The 15,927-nt window shown below is 44.6% G+C and overlaps 1 protein-coding gene across 2 annotated transcripts in view; it reads right to left on the bottom strand.

Moving 5' to 3' along the window:
- Nucleotides 1-15,927, bottom strand: part of LOC137549360 (kelch-like ECH-associated protein 1A) — an 80,692-nt gene that overhangs the window by 53,286 nt on the left and 11,479 nt on the right. Inside the window, exons 1-2 of one of the 2 annotated variants that reach the window (XM_068271199.1) lie at nt 10,128-10,194; nt 9,742-9,887 (exon numbers count right to left, since the gene is read on the bottom strand). The gene's annotated coding sequence lies outside the window, so the exon portion shown is untranslated. Of the gene's footprint in view, nt 1-9,741; nt 9,888-10,127; nt 10,195-15,927 lie in introns of those variants that run through there. The other variant, XM_068271198.1, reaches the window with a different exon arrangement.

The following is a 15,927-nucleotide window of genomic DNA, read 5'->3' as shown; positions in this document are numbered from 1 at the left end:
TAACCGTAGAAGACGCTGTGCCACAGGAGGTGCAGTAAGCCTATGCGCACCTACACACACACACACAGCGTCATTTTTAAATTTAAATTAGAGTTAAGGTATCCTTTGAAGGGAAACTTCGGCCTAAACAAACATACTGTCATTAAGCTACATTAGTTATGTTAATTAAAATACTACAAACCAGGAATCCAATTGCTGACGATGCATATCAAATTTATTCAAGTATCAAAAACACATGAATACTCCCATAACCAACTCCCCCCCCCCCCCCCCCTAAAAACAAGGCCTATATGAACTGGAGCACTCCTCACATCCATACAGCTCACACACGCAGCACACAGTCCTAGGCCAATTTGGAGGTGATTGTCCTGTTGTATTTGCAAGGAATCAAAATGGCAATGGTCCTCATCTGATAGTTTAGCCACTATAGATGGATCTATTAGAGACACTCTCTGTTGTACAGTTTCTGATGAAGTTACTCCAACCTCTATAAGAATTGTACAGTCTATGTCTTGTCACGGCTTTTGCAGACAGTGATGACATTTGCTGCGCACTTACAGCTTAATCAGGCACTTCAACCCACTGTGCAAAATCCACATTATCCAATGCTGCATAGCAGCACTCTCCACCTCTTCAAAAGTAGCATCGCCCCTTCGGATCGCAATCTCATTAGACTTGTAGCCGCGGCGTCCCGCGGCTTACACTGCCGATCACTTGCTTATTCTGAGGCTGTCAGGTCGGCCAGACTGTCAGTATCCATGTGCTGGCTGGAGGACACCATTCACTTCATGCTCTCACTCCAACAGCAAATTGGCCATGCCTGCATACGCGTTACGCCCACTAGATCAGGGGGGCTTCCCCAGTGCATCTGCAGTGGATCAAAGAGAGGGGGCTTTGCATAGCCCTTTTATCATCATAGTTTCTTCCCCTCTGGGGGCAGACCCGCTGAAGGGGGTGGTGAACCGATCGTTCTGCTGCCATTCATTTGATTTAAACTGACAAATCTTTCTCATGTATTTTCTGTGTCTCCATTCATTTTGTTTTACACTGCAGCGCTTCTGCTTGTAAATTACTAGGCTACAATAGTTTACTTGTTATTCACATTTAATGTGTGACTATCTTGCAATTTTACACACACAATCGATTTCATTAACCCATCCTACTAGCATATTTTAGATTTTTTTAATTATAAGGAACAGTGTCAGTAAACATTAAGGCCTCTTTTCCACAAACTGTTTCTAGGCAGTGAAATGCCTCTCAAACTCTCACAACTGCTCACTGCTGCCTGGTAACTGCTCACTGCTGCCTGGCAACTGCTTGCTGAGCACACAGCTCAACAGTTCGTGGAAAAGAGGCCTAAATTAGCTAACAGCCAATAGCAAATGTGGTATTTGTGTAACTATATAACAATTAACTAAAAAAAAGCCATATATTAGTGTCAGCCACAGCAGTGAACTGTGATCATATGTGACACAAAGTACATAATTACAGCCATAACAGACCAAGCAGCTGACTGTTTAATAATTTATGTAGGTTAAAACAGGATTTGCCAGATTTTAGATAAAATGAACAAATATGCACTCTTCCTATCTTCATCAGACAGCTAGAAAGTTATTGTTTAAGGAGTAATATGGTAGTTACTGTAAGGGTTGATTCACAGAATATCGGTAAAATTGGTTTTGTTCACACAACCCATGTCAATTTTAAAGGCATTTATGCAAGAAATGTAATGAGGGTTGGGCACATAGTGCAACCTACGTTATGTCCACAACCCATGTATTGCTAGTATTTGCGTAAACACCAGTAAAAATAACTTGCGCTGTGTGTGCATGTCAGTTTTACCGATGCTTCCTAAATCATCTGTTATATTGTAATAATATACAATTAAAATATTAGTTTTATTTTAAAGAGAATCTGTATTGTTAAAATCGCACAAAAGTAAACATACCAGTGCGTTAGGGGACCTAACTATTACCCTCTGACACAATTTCGCAGCTCCTCGCCGCATTAAAAGTGGTTAAAAACAGTTTTAAAAAGTTTGTTTATAAACAAACAAAATGGCCACCAAAACAGGAAGTAGGTTGATGTACAGTATGTCCACACATAGAAAATACATCCATACACAAGCAGGCTGTATACAGCCTTCCTTTTGAATCTCAAGAGATCATTTGTGTGTTTCTTTCCCCCTGTTCTCATGCACTGAAGTTTCAGGCTGCTTGTTTCTTCCTGCAAACAGCTTTGCCCTTGTCTGTAATTCTTCAGTATGTGAAAGCCCAGCCAGCTCAGAGGACGATTTATCCAGCTTGTAAAAGATAAGAGAAGAGAGAAGCTGCTCTAATCCTAAATAACACACAGGCAGTGTGCATACAGGGGCCTGGAAGGGGGAGTTCATAGCAGAACCACAACACTGAAGAACTTGGCAGCCTTTTCAGATACAGGCCGACAAGTCTGACAGGGGAAAGATACATTGAATTATTACAGAGACTGTGATAGTATAAAGTGCTGCAGTAAGCCAGAACACATTAGAATAGCTTTTTGAACTTGTAGGATGATAAAAAACAGGATGCAATTTTTGTTACGGAGTCTCTTTAAATAATTTATGTATGATTTTTTTCATATTTTGTAAAACTTTGCAGTTTTTCCAAACAAATAGGAAAATATCTGCTGCACCAATCAACCAATGAACAATCTGTACTCAACAAACAGTTGATGGCTAGTTACACCATACACAACTACAGAGGGTGTTGAGCTGAATCTCTGAGGTCATAAGTGAAGTAGGTCAATGTAACTTGTTACTCTGATATAACCTGTGTGACCTGTATTTGTATTTTTAGTTTTGTATGTGTGACTTAATTCTGTATGTTAAAGGTTAAAACTATACTTTGTAACAAACATGCAGTACATATTGCAAAAAAACAAAACACTATGCTCATGCCAGGTGTAATGGGGTTCAGCTACTAGTACTGCGCATAGAACCAATTTAGTGTGGCACTAGTTTAGCTACAAAATCAAGACATTTTTATTTGGAGTCACAATGAGAAAGTGATATAAAACAAAATCAAGACATTATCATTTGGAGTCACGATGGGAAAGTGATATAAACTTTAATTTTAGGGTTGTTTGTCTCCATTACAGGGATTTTCGGTTCTTTCCAGTCACTATGGGCTTGATTCACTAATGTTAGCTCTGCGTAACAGCTGTTACGAGCGCTATAAAAGTAAGCGTGCCTTAATTACTGTCATTACACGGTACAAGCCCTATTGGCATAATAACGTGCGTAATGTGGGACCGGGCAGTCAGCGTACACTATGCTGCTAAATTGCAGCATAGTGAACGCTATCAACATAACGCGGCTCCACTCCTCCCGGCATCATCACTAGCGGGTCTAGTCACATTAAAGGACTTGATCCACGCACTCTATACTTACAGCCAGTGCCATCCAGGTTTTGTTCCTGTCCACACAGTCACAGGCGCATGACCTGGATGATGTGTTCCCCTCTGCTCCTTTCCACTGAAACTATGCAGTCACTTACCGCCCATCTCCCACCAGTGGCGTAGCTACAAACCTCTGGGCCCCGATGCGGAATCTGGATGTGCCCCCCCCCCCCCACGGCAACAACAGCCCTCCTCCCCTGGCAACACCCGACGCACACACATATCCAAATCCCTATAGCCAGCTATAGGTTCCCCCAGTATAGGTAGCCAGGCATAGGTAAGCCAGTATAGTTGCCCCCGGTATAGGTTAGCCAGGTAGGTGCCTCCAGCATAGGTAGCCAGTATAGTTGCCCCCAGTATAGGTTAGATAGGCAGGCGCCGCCGGTATAGGTTAGATAGATAGGTGCCCCCAGTACAGGTTAGCTAGGTGGGTGCCTCTAATATAGGTAGCCAGAATAGTTGCCCCCAGCATAGGTTAGATAGGTAGGTGCCCCCAGTATAGGTTAGTTAGGTAGGTGCCTCCAATATAGGTAGCCAGTATAGTTGCCACCTGTATAGGCTAGCTAGGTGCCCCGAATACAGGTTAGACAAGTAAGTGCCCCCAGGTTAGATAGGTAGGTGCCCCCCAGTATAGGTTAGATTAGGTAGCTGCCCCCCAGCATAGGTTAGATAGGTAGGTGCCCCCAGTATAGGTTAGTTAGGTAGGTGCCTCCAATATAGGTAGCCAGTATAGTTGCCACCTGTATAGGCTAGCTAGGTGCCCCGAATACAGGTTAGACAAGTAAGTGCCCCCAGGTTAGATAGGTAGGTGCCCCCCAGTATAGGTTAGATTAGGTAGCTGCCCCCCAGTATAGGTTAGATGAGGTAGGTGCCCCCCAGTATAGGTTAGGTAGCTGCCCCCCAGGATAGATTAGGTAGCTTTCCCCCAGGATAGGTTAGATTAGGTAGCTGCCCCCAGGATAGGTTAGAATAGGTAGCTGCCCCCAGAATAGGTTAGAGTAGGTAGCTGCCCCCGGGATAGGTTAGAGTAGGTAGCTGCCCCCCGGGATAGGTTAGAGTAGGTAGCTGCCCCCCAGGATAGGTTAGAGTAGGTAGCTGCCCCCCAGAATAGGTTAGAGTAGGTAGCTGCCCCCCGGGATAGGTTAGAGTAGGTAGCTGCCCCCCAGGATAGGTTAGAGTAGGTAGCTGCCCCCCAGGGTAGATTAGAGTAGGTAGTTGCCCCCCAGGATAGATTAGGTAGGTAGCTGCCCCCCCAGGATAGGTTAGGTGGGTAGCTGCCCCCCAGGATAGGTTAGGTAGGTAGCTGCCCCCCCAGGATAGATTAGGTAGGTAGCTGCCCCCCAGGATAGGTAAGGTAGGTAGCTGCCCCCCCAGGATAGGTTAGGTAGGTAGCTGACCCCCCCCAGGATAGGTTAGGTAGGTAGCTGCCCCCCCAGGATAGGTTAGGTAGGTAGCTGCCCCCCCAGGATAGGTTAGGTAGGTAGCTGCCCCCCCAGGATTAGGTAGGTAGCTGCCCCCCCAGGATTAGGTAGGTGCCCCCCCAGGATTAGGTATGAGTGCGCGGCGCACGGAAGCGCTGTAGCAGGCAGAACTCACCTCCGTCCCTGCGCCGCTGATCTCCTCCCGCTCTGGCTGCATAGATGTTGTTACACACTGCTTCCTGTTTAGCCGGAAGCAGTGTGTATCAGCATCTATACAGCCAGAGCGGGAGGAGATCAGCGGCGCAGGGATGGAGGTGAGATCTGCCTGCTACAGCGCTTCCGTGCGCCGCGCACTCTGCATTTGAAGAGGGGGGGGGGCCCGGGGAGAGGAAGGGAGGGAGAGAGAGGTCGGGCTGCCCTCGCCACGGCTGCGGCTTCCCCCTCCCAATATCGCGCACGGGCCGCACGGGCACTACAAAAAGACATGGGCCCCCCCGGGCCCCTCCCCCGCCTCTTCAGGAGCCGGGCCCGGTCGCCGTGGCGACCGTTGCGACCACAGGCCCTACGCCCCTGTCTCCCACTTGCTGTGGGAATAGACAAACTGGCTAATCAAGGAAATGTGAATGGGCAGTAGTGTCACAAAGTGAGTGGAGAGGGAGGAAGGTTGCTGAGCTGACAGTGAGGGCTCGTTCCCACTATCGCGAATCTGCATGCGTCCAACGCATGCAGATCCGCACATGTAATGCAAGTGGATGGGCCTGTTTCCACTGTAGCGTTGTTGAGGTGCGTTTTTTTCAGCGTGAAAAAAACGCACAAAAGAGCCAACGATTTCGCCTGCGTCGGGAATCCGTGCGAATCGCCGCTAATGTATTTAATAGTAAAAACGCATGCGTTTGTTACATGCGTTTTTACCCGCGATTTCGCGTGCGATTTCGCACCTTTTTCAATTTTATTTAGCCCTGGCAGTGTCATGGTTAATTTCGCATGGCACCCTGCCATGCGAAATCGCAGGCGAAATCGCGGGTAAAAACGCATGTGGAAACACATCCGCATGCGTTTTTACAAGCGTCGGAATGCGGCCGAAATCGCGTCGCAACAGTGGAAACAAGCCCTGAGCTTTATTATTTATATAGCAGCAACATCCATAGAGCTGCACATAATACATAACAAATAGTGGAGAGCATAGATACATGAGACATTCAAAGCACTGCAATCAGGAGATCCAGCAATTAACATACAAAAAAATAGTAGAGTACATAGTTGATATGTGGATTGAGACAAACAGAACTGGTACATGTTCTTAGAATAAGGTACAACAGAAATAAGAAGCACTAGGGTGTGTGTAACTTTATGTGGGGATGCTTTACTATGCTAATTAGGATCAGAACAGAGATACAACTGAATATAAGTACAGTCATAATGCTGCATGGGGCTATGCTTACTTTTGTAACTTTGCCTTACTTCAGAATCACTTCAAGTATACTTAAAATAACTTAAAATAAGTCTCTGCTCAACAATGTACTTGCATTGCTGTTTTTAGCACTATTCTAAAATAAAAGTTTATCACTTTCATTGTTTGCATTACAAAAATGAATATTCATCTGTACTTACATGCTCAGTGTTTTAAGATGTTATCAGTCCATATGTAGAGGAATGGTAGTGAATATAGAGTTAGTTTATAACTGTATGAGCAGTGTAAAGATTTTCAAAATACATTTTTAAAGGGACTCCGAGCAGTGCAGAAACTATGGAAAGATGCATATCATTTTAAAGCTCTCTTTCTCTTCTTTCCAATGATATATAAACCGCCGCCCTACGCCTTTTAGTTTTCGCTATTTTTGCGATTGAAATTGCTGCGGACACGATTTCAATCGCGAAAATCGAGAAAACTAAAAGGCGTTGGGGCGACGATTTAGGTGTCGCCAGAAAGAGAAGAAAGAGAGCTTTAAAATGATATCCATCTTTCCATAGTTACATTGTATTACACAGGGCGACTTTTTCTGCTGAATGGAGCTGCTGACACTGGGGAAAGTGTCGTCCTGTGTAATACAAGTAACTATGGAAAGATGGATATCATTTTAAAGCTCTCTTTCTCCTCTTTCTGGCGACCCCAAAATCGTCGCCCTACACCTTTTAGTTTTTTCTCTATTTTCGCTATTGAAATTGCAGCTGCGGCAATTTCAATCGCGAAAATAGCGAAAACTGAAAGGCGTAGGGCGGTGGTTTATATATCATTGGAAAGAGGAGAAAGAGAGCTTTAAAATGATATGCATCTTTCCATAGTTTCTGCACTGCTCGGAGTCCCTTTAAGCAGAGATCAGCAAGCACTGCAGCTAGTTTTTCATTAGTATAAGCACAGTCTAAGGCTACATTCACAGTGGGTGTGGCGTTGGATTAGGAAAGTGGCGTGCACGTTATCCACACATTGCATCGTATACAGTGAAGCATACAGTCGATGAAAGTAGGCTTCACTGTAACTGCTAACATGCACATTTTGCTGTAATTCACTGCATGCAGTGCATTACGATGCTGCACGCCTTTATGCTACAATGCACCTACCGTACTGTGAACATTACATATGTGGTGCATTGCAGCGCAGCAAGCCACATTACAAAATGCTGCATTGCAGTGTACCACTGTGAACGTTGCGTAACAGATTATACTGAAATCTGGAGTTCACATACTGTATCTTAAAAAGGGGTAAAATATTTAATGTGAATACACTGCACCATTGAGAAGAGCCTTGTTTTAACACATTTGAGCACTTTCAAGTTTAATGGAATACTTAATTTAAAAAAAAATTGCCCAGTTACTTCTTCCTGCCACAGGAAGTCTTTCTGCTTCCTCATTATAGTTCCGCACTACTGTCCCCTCGGTAAGCCGAGTCGTTCACCCACTGCGCATCCGCGGCGCTAGCCACCAGGGGAACCAAGCAGCGCGGGATGATGACAAAGGACAAGGAAGACTTCAGGGGGCTAGAAGAAGCCCCAGGTAGGTAATTGAGCAATTTTTTTCAGTTTAAGTTTCCTTTAAAGCAAACCTGTACTGAAAAATAAAAGTCATAATAAACATACATACGTCATACTTACCTTCCGTGCAGTCTGCTCATTGATCTCTTTCTCCTCTCCTGCATCCTGTTTGTCTGCTGTGATCAATGGACTTCTCAATTCTCCATTTTAAAAATGGAGATGACCGCGGGACAGCACTCCATTAACCAGAATTATCACTCGAGCCATAGGGAAATATGGACATTACCTTGCACATCAGTTGTCACTCCAGTTATAACTGACAGCAACTGATATAGAGAAAAAGGGCCCTAGGGCTTTCAGCTTCCGGAGAAACAAGTCTGACAAGATCTTGTCAGAGCTGGAAGGAATCGTTGTTAGAAGAAAATGGTGAGCATCTGAGAGAAACAGACGGCGAGGTAAATATTTAATATTCATTTGCAGGTACATCATGTGCTTATTTAAAATAATTTCACTTGGTCCATCTCTGCCTCCTGGATGGTCCGGCAGATGCCCCACTATCTTCGGCCAGGCAGGCGTACTGCGCATATGCAGTCCGGCTGAGCGCAAACGCCCTGTCGCACTCCCGTCTTTGGGAGCGTTCTGCGCCTGCACAGTACTACTGGCACAGGCGCAGAATGCTCCCAGCCACAGAAGGGAGACGGGGGAGCATGAGCTGGCAGAATGGCCATAGATAATGGGGCATCTCCTGGACCATCCAGGAGGGGGAGATGGCGGTGAGGGAGAGATCTGCCTGGAGGGGGCTGGAGGAAGCCCCAGGTATGTATAAAACTTTTCCATCCTTTTGTTGGTAAACTTCAAAGGGAACCTAAAGCGAGGCATATTTATTTCCTTTTAAGCAATACCAGTTGCCTGGCTATCCTGCTGATCTATTTGGCTGCAATAGTGTCTGAATCACACACCTGAATCAAGCATGCAGCTAATCCAGTCAGACTTCAGTCAGAGCACCTGATCTGCTTGCTTGTTCAGGGTCTATGGCTAAAAATATTAACATCAAAGGATCAGCAGGACAGACAGGTAATATGCATTGTTTAATAGTAAATAAATATGTCAGCCTCTATATCCCTCTCACTTTAGGTTCCATTTAAAGGGTACGTGGACTGACATGTAACATGATGAGACAAACGTGTATGTACAGTCCCTAGCCCTCAATGAACTAGGCTGTGTTACTTTTCTTTTTCCCACTGCCAGGCTAGGAATCACAGCTTTTCTCCAGTAGGCTATAGTTGGACTGTATTATAGGTTATAAAGCATTTAAATGGCAAACAGACAATTGAGTGGAAGGAATAGACAAAAAATGTAAATAGTTCAGGATGGGTTTTGTAAAACATCTAAAACTGTCATCATTCAGCTGAAACAATGAAAATTGTAATCTTATGTTTTAAACTTTTAAACACAAAATGCTACTGTGGGATTTCAAGAAAATCCTACGTAGGAGTGGGACTACAAACACAATTTATTTAATGTTTGTTTTTCAGTTCATTTTCAGATTTGCTTTTAAATCTCCTAAAGGGGCACCTACTCTATTACCAGATTTGAAAAGAGTGAAATCTCCTCCTTAATGTGAATTTTGTTTACACAGTACAGGAAGTGAGGTGAAATCTATCCAATAGGAACAGAGGTAGAAGTAATCTCCAGAGAAATTATCAAATATTTATCATGCTCTTCAAAACAAAATATATCTTGTACTGACTTCCATTTTCTATACATAGTGGTTTATTAAAACAAAAAAAAACTGTTCTGAATGTTCATTCAAACAGAAATTAATGTTGTAACAGAATATTAAAACAGCATTTTTTTTATATAAACCAAGAGTTACACAGATACAAATCTAAGTTAAGGAAAGCATCCTGTTGTACCTTATTGCGAGGACATTGAGCTTTCCTTTGTTTCTTTGTAGCTTTCTGTTCTCCATTTTCTTAGGAATGCCGCTCTGCTTTTCATGAGTCTAATGTCTGGGTCCTAGTCACGGCATTAAAATCAGAAGATAATATCCACGTATTCCCTACGGTAACATAAAAGGAAGCTGTGTGAGTGAACAACAAATGAGCTCACTGTACAATGCATTAGTCCAAAGTTGTTAGGGCAAACTCAGCCCCTATATTTGTCATTCGGGCTTTCTACACTATAGGAAAGACTCGTAAGTCCAACCTTTTCATACCACATACACTGCATAAAACAGCCCGTGGCAACATGAGAGCAAAGGCTGAAAAAGTTTGACTTGTTCTAGGAAAGCTAATTCTACCTCAGTTCTTGTTCCGTAGTAGCATAGGAAGTCTTCATGGTGTGGCTGAATAATTGCACTGTCATACCATGCTAACCTGCTAGTGAATCATTGCAATGCTATGTTCATATGCAAAAGAGGAGTTCTTTTTCAGTTTAACCCATGTCTTTCATTTGATTCTCTGTAGTGCAGTACAAGTATATATACAGTATACATATACATATACTCAGTGGGATGATTTTCCTGTACAAAGCGTTGGTTGTTATGATAAAAATGTCAGTTAAATATATCATATAGGAGACACCCACAGAGATTTTTGAGAAGTGAAATGAAGTTTATTGGATTTACAGAAAGCGTGCAATAATTGTTTCAACAAAATTAGGCAGATGCATAAATTAATGGGCACCACAAAAAAATAAATGAAATCAATATTTAGTAGATCTCTTTTTGCAGAAATTACAGCCTCTAAATGCTTCCTGTAGATTTCAATGAGAGTCTGGATTATGGTTGAAGGCATTTTGGACCATTCCTATTTACAAAACATCTCCAGTTCATTCAGGTTTGATGGCTTACGAGCATGGACAGCTCTCTTTAACTCACACCACAGATATTCAATTATATTCAGGTCTGGGGACAGAGATGGTCATTCCAGAACGTTGTACTTGTTCCTCTGCATGAATGCCTTAGTGGATTTTGAGCAGTGTTTAGGGTCGCTGACTTGTTGAAAGATCCAGCCCCGACGCAGCTTCAGCTGTCACTGATTCCTGGACATTGGTCTCCAGAATCTGCTGATAATGAGTGGAATCCATGTATCCCTCAACTTTGACAAGATTCCCAGTCCCTGCACTGTCCACACAGCCCCACAGCATGATGGAAACACCACCATATTTTACTTTAGATATCAAGTGTTTTTCTTTGAATGCTGTGTTCTTTTTCCTCCAGAGGAAGCCTTTTCTCCGCCCACAGCACAAACAGCCGATTGAGGTATGCTAAAGCACATTTGGACAAGCCAGCTGAATTTTGGAATAAGGTGCTATGGACTGATGAAACTAAAATTTATTTATTTGTTATGCCCAAATAACTCTATTTTAGTTTCATCAGTCCATAGCACCTTATTCCAAAATTCAGCTGGCTTGTCCAAATGTGCTTTAGCATACCTCAATCGGCTCTGTTTGTGCTGTGGGCGGAGAAAAGGCTTCCTCTGCATCACTCTCTTATGCAGCATCTCCTTGTGTAAAGTGTGCCGAATGGTTGAACGATGCACAGTGACTCCCCCCGTCTGGGGGTTGACTCTGCCTAATCTCACCATTTGTCGCTTCTGTCTATCCGATATTTTTCTTGGTCTGCCACTTCGAGCCTTAACTTGAACGGAGCCTGTGGTCTGCCATTTCCTCAATATGTTCCTAACTGTAGAAACAGACATCTGAAATCTCTGAGACAGCTTTCTGTATCCTTCCCCTAAACTATGATGGTGGACAATCTTTGTCTTCAGGTCATTAGAAAGTTGTTTTGAGACCCCATGTTGCTACTCTTCAGAGAAAATTAAAAGAGGAGGGAAACTTACAATTGGCCCCCTTAAATACTCATTCTCATAATTGGATTCACCTGCGTATGTAGGTCAGGGGTCACTGAGCTTACCAAGCCAATTTGAGTTTCAATAATTAGTTCTAAAGGTTTTGGAATCAATAAAATGACAACAGTGCCCAAAACTATGCACCTGCCTAATGCCTAATTTTGTTTAAACAATTAATGCACACTTAATGTAAATCCAATAAACTTCATTTCACTTCTCAAATATCACTGTGTGTGTCTACTAAATGATATATTCAACTGACATTGTTTATCGTAACAACCAGCAATTTATACAGCAAAATCATGACGATTAACAAGGTTGCCCAAACTTTCGTGTGTGTGTGTGTGTGTGTGTGTGTGTGTGTGTGTGTGTGTATATATATATATATATATATATATATATATATATACATACATTTTCTGCAAACGTTAAGGTGGCCACTAATGATCCAATCCTTTTCATCCAATTTTACCAAATGTATGTAGTATAAGGGTAAATTGAGTGAATATATTGAATGTATAATTCAGGTCTCTTATATTACATAGAAATGGTAAGACTGGGTGAAAATGATTGGATCATCAGTGGCCAACTTCAGTGAGTACTTCTCATTTGCAGAGATAATCCATCCCACCTCATGTGTCACATCAAGGTGCTGAGTAGACAACATGAATATTGCACAGGTGTGCCTTAAACTGGCCACAATAAAAGGCCTCTCTGAAATGTGCACAGTTTTGACTTACATGGGGTGGGGGTGTGCAGAAAACCATTCAGGGAGGGGGCAGCAAACCAGTCAGTATCTGGCTGGGCCGGATTTCCCATAAGGAACAGTAGGCACTTGCCTAGAGGCGCCTTACATACGCGAGGCGGCCCCCTCTTTGAATTCCCCCGCCCCCTCCCCCCTCAATTTTTGATTGCAGCGGCGCTTCACTCCGTATAGTTGTCCCGTGCAGGAGTGCGGCGTACGCTGGTCTGGTCCGCTCCTCCCCCTCCCTCAGATGTAGCGTACTATGCAAGCAGGCAGCCGAATAACTTATTTACTTCCCATCCCGCTGGTGGCGGCTGGGATCTGCACTATACCGGGTCCGGCAGTGAACTTCTGTGTCTTTAAGGGTCCTCGCTTGATGAGGTCATCGAGCTAGGACCCTTACAGGAGAATGCTGCCGGACCCGGTATAGTGTAGATCCCAGCCGCCGCCAGCGGGACGGGAAGTGAGTAAGTGACTCGGCTGCCTGCTTGCATAGTACATTACATCTGAGGGAGGGAGAGGAGCGGACCAGAGCAGGACACTCCTGCACGGGGATACGCATAGTTAGAGCAGCATAGGCTGCTGCTGCCTACTTCTCCCTTCTCCCTGGGATCATCAGGCTTGCTCATCATGCTGAAGCTCCAGACACAGAGAGGGAGCATGCCTGATGCAGTCACACCACCTGCAACAGTGCAGTCAGAAGTTCAAGGCCGTGTAAAGGAGTAGTACTGCATGTTCTATTAGAGATGGAGGGGTTTTGATTTAAGTATCCTGTGTTTTCTAATGGGGGGAGGTTGTTTGAGGTGCTTTAAATGATTAAATACATGTTTCCAATAAACAGGGTGATGGGGGGAGGCTGTAATTAAACATTGTGTTTCCTAATGGTGGGGGAAGGGGTGTTGGTGGGGCTCTGAGTCAGTGTTCTGTGTTTCCTGGGGGGGGGCTTTGATTGTGTATTTTGTGTTTTCTATGGGGAGGGGCTCGCTGTGATTATTTAGTGTTTCCTAATAAGGGGTGATCGAGGGGGGGGGGTTGACTAAACGTTTTGTGTTTTCTATTGGTGGGGGGAGGGGTGTTGGGGTTCATCAGTATTCTGTGTTTCCTATTGGTGGGGAGGGGGCTGTGATTGTCTGAAATAAAAAAAAAGGTGTTTGACTTACAGCGTTCCTGTCCTGCGTCGATCCTCCACGATCTTCCTTTCTCCCAGCGCCAGCTAGTTTTGGTACTGTTGTATCATCGACTTGCAAGTCATTCTACAAGCCACGCATGTCCTTCATCACGTTCCTGCCCGCAACAGTGTCCTGCACTAAAAGCGCAAGATGCTATTGTGGTGAAAGATACGTATGGACTGGGGCGCGCAGGGTCGACCGAACCAAAAGTAGCTGGCGGTGGGAAACCGGCATGAGACAGGAAGGCTGCAAGGGGCTGGCAGAAGCCCCAGGTAAGTGAAACGCATGCGCTCCCGTTGCACTCCCGTGGCTGGGAGCATTCTGCGCCTACACAGCAGTACTTTGCAGGTGCAGAGCTCTCCTAGTGACGAGAGCACGAAGTGTGCGTGCGCGGCCAGGCTGCGCATTTGCAGTATGCCCCAACTTGCAAAGTTATCGGGTCATCTACCGGAGGATCCTGGCAGTGGAGGAGGATGGCAAGTGACCGATCAGCCTGAAGGGGGCCGGAGGAAGCCCTAGGTATGTATAAAACTCATCTCAGGTTTACTTTAAGTATGTTGTGTTTCCTATTAGTGGTGGGTGTTGGGGGACTGTGGATAAAGGAAACCTAAGATAGTAAATAGTTTTATATTTACATGGGGCTTCCTCCACCCCCCTGTAGTCCATCTGCTCAATTGTCATCCTGGGTCACTCAGTCCTTCCAGGACGCTCAGTTGTTCTGCAGTGAAGTCTGCAATCCAGTCCCGTTGCGCTCCGCTGCACATGCCCTCAGATTTGGCTTTCGTGGCTGGGAGCATTCTGCACACGTGCAATTAATCTTATTGCCACAAGACCACAATCAGGGGGCACTAACAGCTGGGACCACGCATGTGCAGTGTAGTGCGACTTGGACTGGATTGCGAACTCCTGCGGGAGAACTAAGCGTCCCTGAAGGGCGCAGATCGAGCAGAAAGACTACAGGGGGCTGGAGGAAGCCTGCGTAACTTTAAATCTATACGCTAAAGGTGGCCATACACGTTTAGGATTTTGCTCAATGTGGCAAACAGATCAATTCCTCTCAGATCTGAATCTGATCACAGTGAGAATCGATTCCCCCCCCAAATGCAATCTTGCACTGTTTATTACATGATAATATCTGCATTACATTTCATGGTTTTATTTCATAAGAGAAGGGGGCATGGCTTGGGGGTGTGGCCTGTGCTGAGGGGTGGGGCTTAGGGCACCAGAACTTCTGTGCCTATAGGCTCCTGAGCTGTAAATCCAGCCCTGGTATCTGGTGTTGCCACCATTTGCCTCACACAGTGCAGCACATCTCTGTTGCTTAGAGTTGTTGATTGTGGCCTGTGGAATGTTGGGCCACTCCTCTTCAATAACTGTGCGAAGTTGCTGAATATTGTCAGGAACTGGAACAAGCTGCCGTATATGCCAATACAGAGCATCCCAAACATGCTCAATGGGTGACATGTCCTGTAAGTGTGCTGGCCATGCAAGAACTGGGATTTTTTCTCCCAGGAATTGTGTGCAGATCCTTGCTATATGGGGCAAACCAATCTGTGAACAGAATGCCTCACCAACGTGCCAGACGTCATTGAATGTAAGCATTTGCCCATGCAAGTTCATAGCTCCCAACTGTCCCTCTTTTGGAGGGACAGTCCCTCTTTGGCAGCCCTGTCCCTCTTTCCTACTCATTTCATTTGTCCTTCTTTCAGGACTTTGTCCTTCTTTCTATGTAAATATATATATTTCTCTACTAAAAATGTGTTTAATTTACTCTAAAACTTTACAGTGGGATGCGAAAGTTTGGGCAGTGTTGTTAATTGTCATGATTTTCCTGTATAAATCGTTGGTTGTTACGATAAAAAATGTCAGTTAAATATATCATACAGGAGACACACACAGTGATATTTGAGAAGTGAAATGAAGTTTATTGGATTTACATTAAGTGTGCAATAATTGTTTAAACAAAATTAGGCAGGTGCATAAATGTGGGTTGATTCCAAAACCTTTAGAACTAATTATTGGAACTCAAATTGGCTTGGTAATCTCAGTGACCCCTGACCTACATACACAGGTGAATCCAATTATAAGAAAGAGTATTTAAAGGGAACCAGAGAGGAACGCTCGTTAAAAACAGAAAAAGATTTTATACATACCAGGGGCTTCTTCCAACCCCATACGCACGGATCGCTCCCACGCCACCGTCCACCGCTTCCTGTATCGGCGGTACCGGGTCCCATCACTTCCGGCGGACGTGGCCAATTGTTCGCATCACAGGGGCTCCCTCCATACCCGTACGCATGAGGCTGCGCAGTATGCAGCCTCACGCGTACTTAT

This window comes from Hyperolius riggenbachi, chromosome 1 (assembly GCF_040937935.1).
Source record: "Hyperolius riggenbachi isolate aHypRig1 chromosome 1, aHypRig1.pri, whole genome shotgun sequence".
Taxonomy (NCBI): Eukaryota; Metazoa; Chordata; class Amphibia; order Anura; family Hyperoliidae; genus Hyperolius; species Hyperolius riggenbachi.
This window is presented reverse-complemented; position numbering and strand designations above follow the sequence as displayed.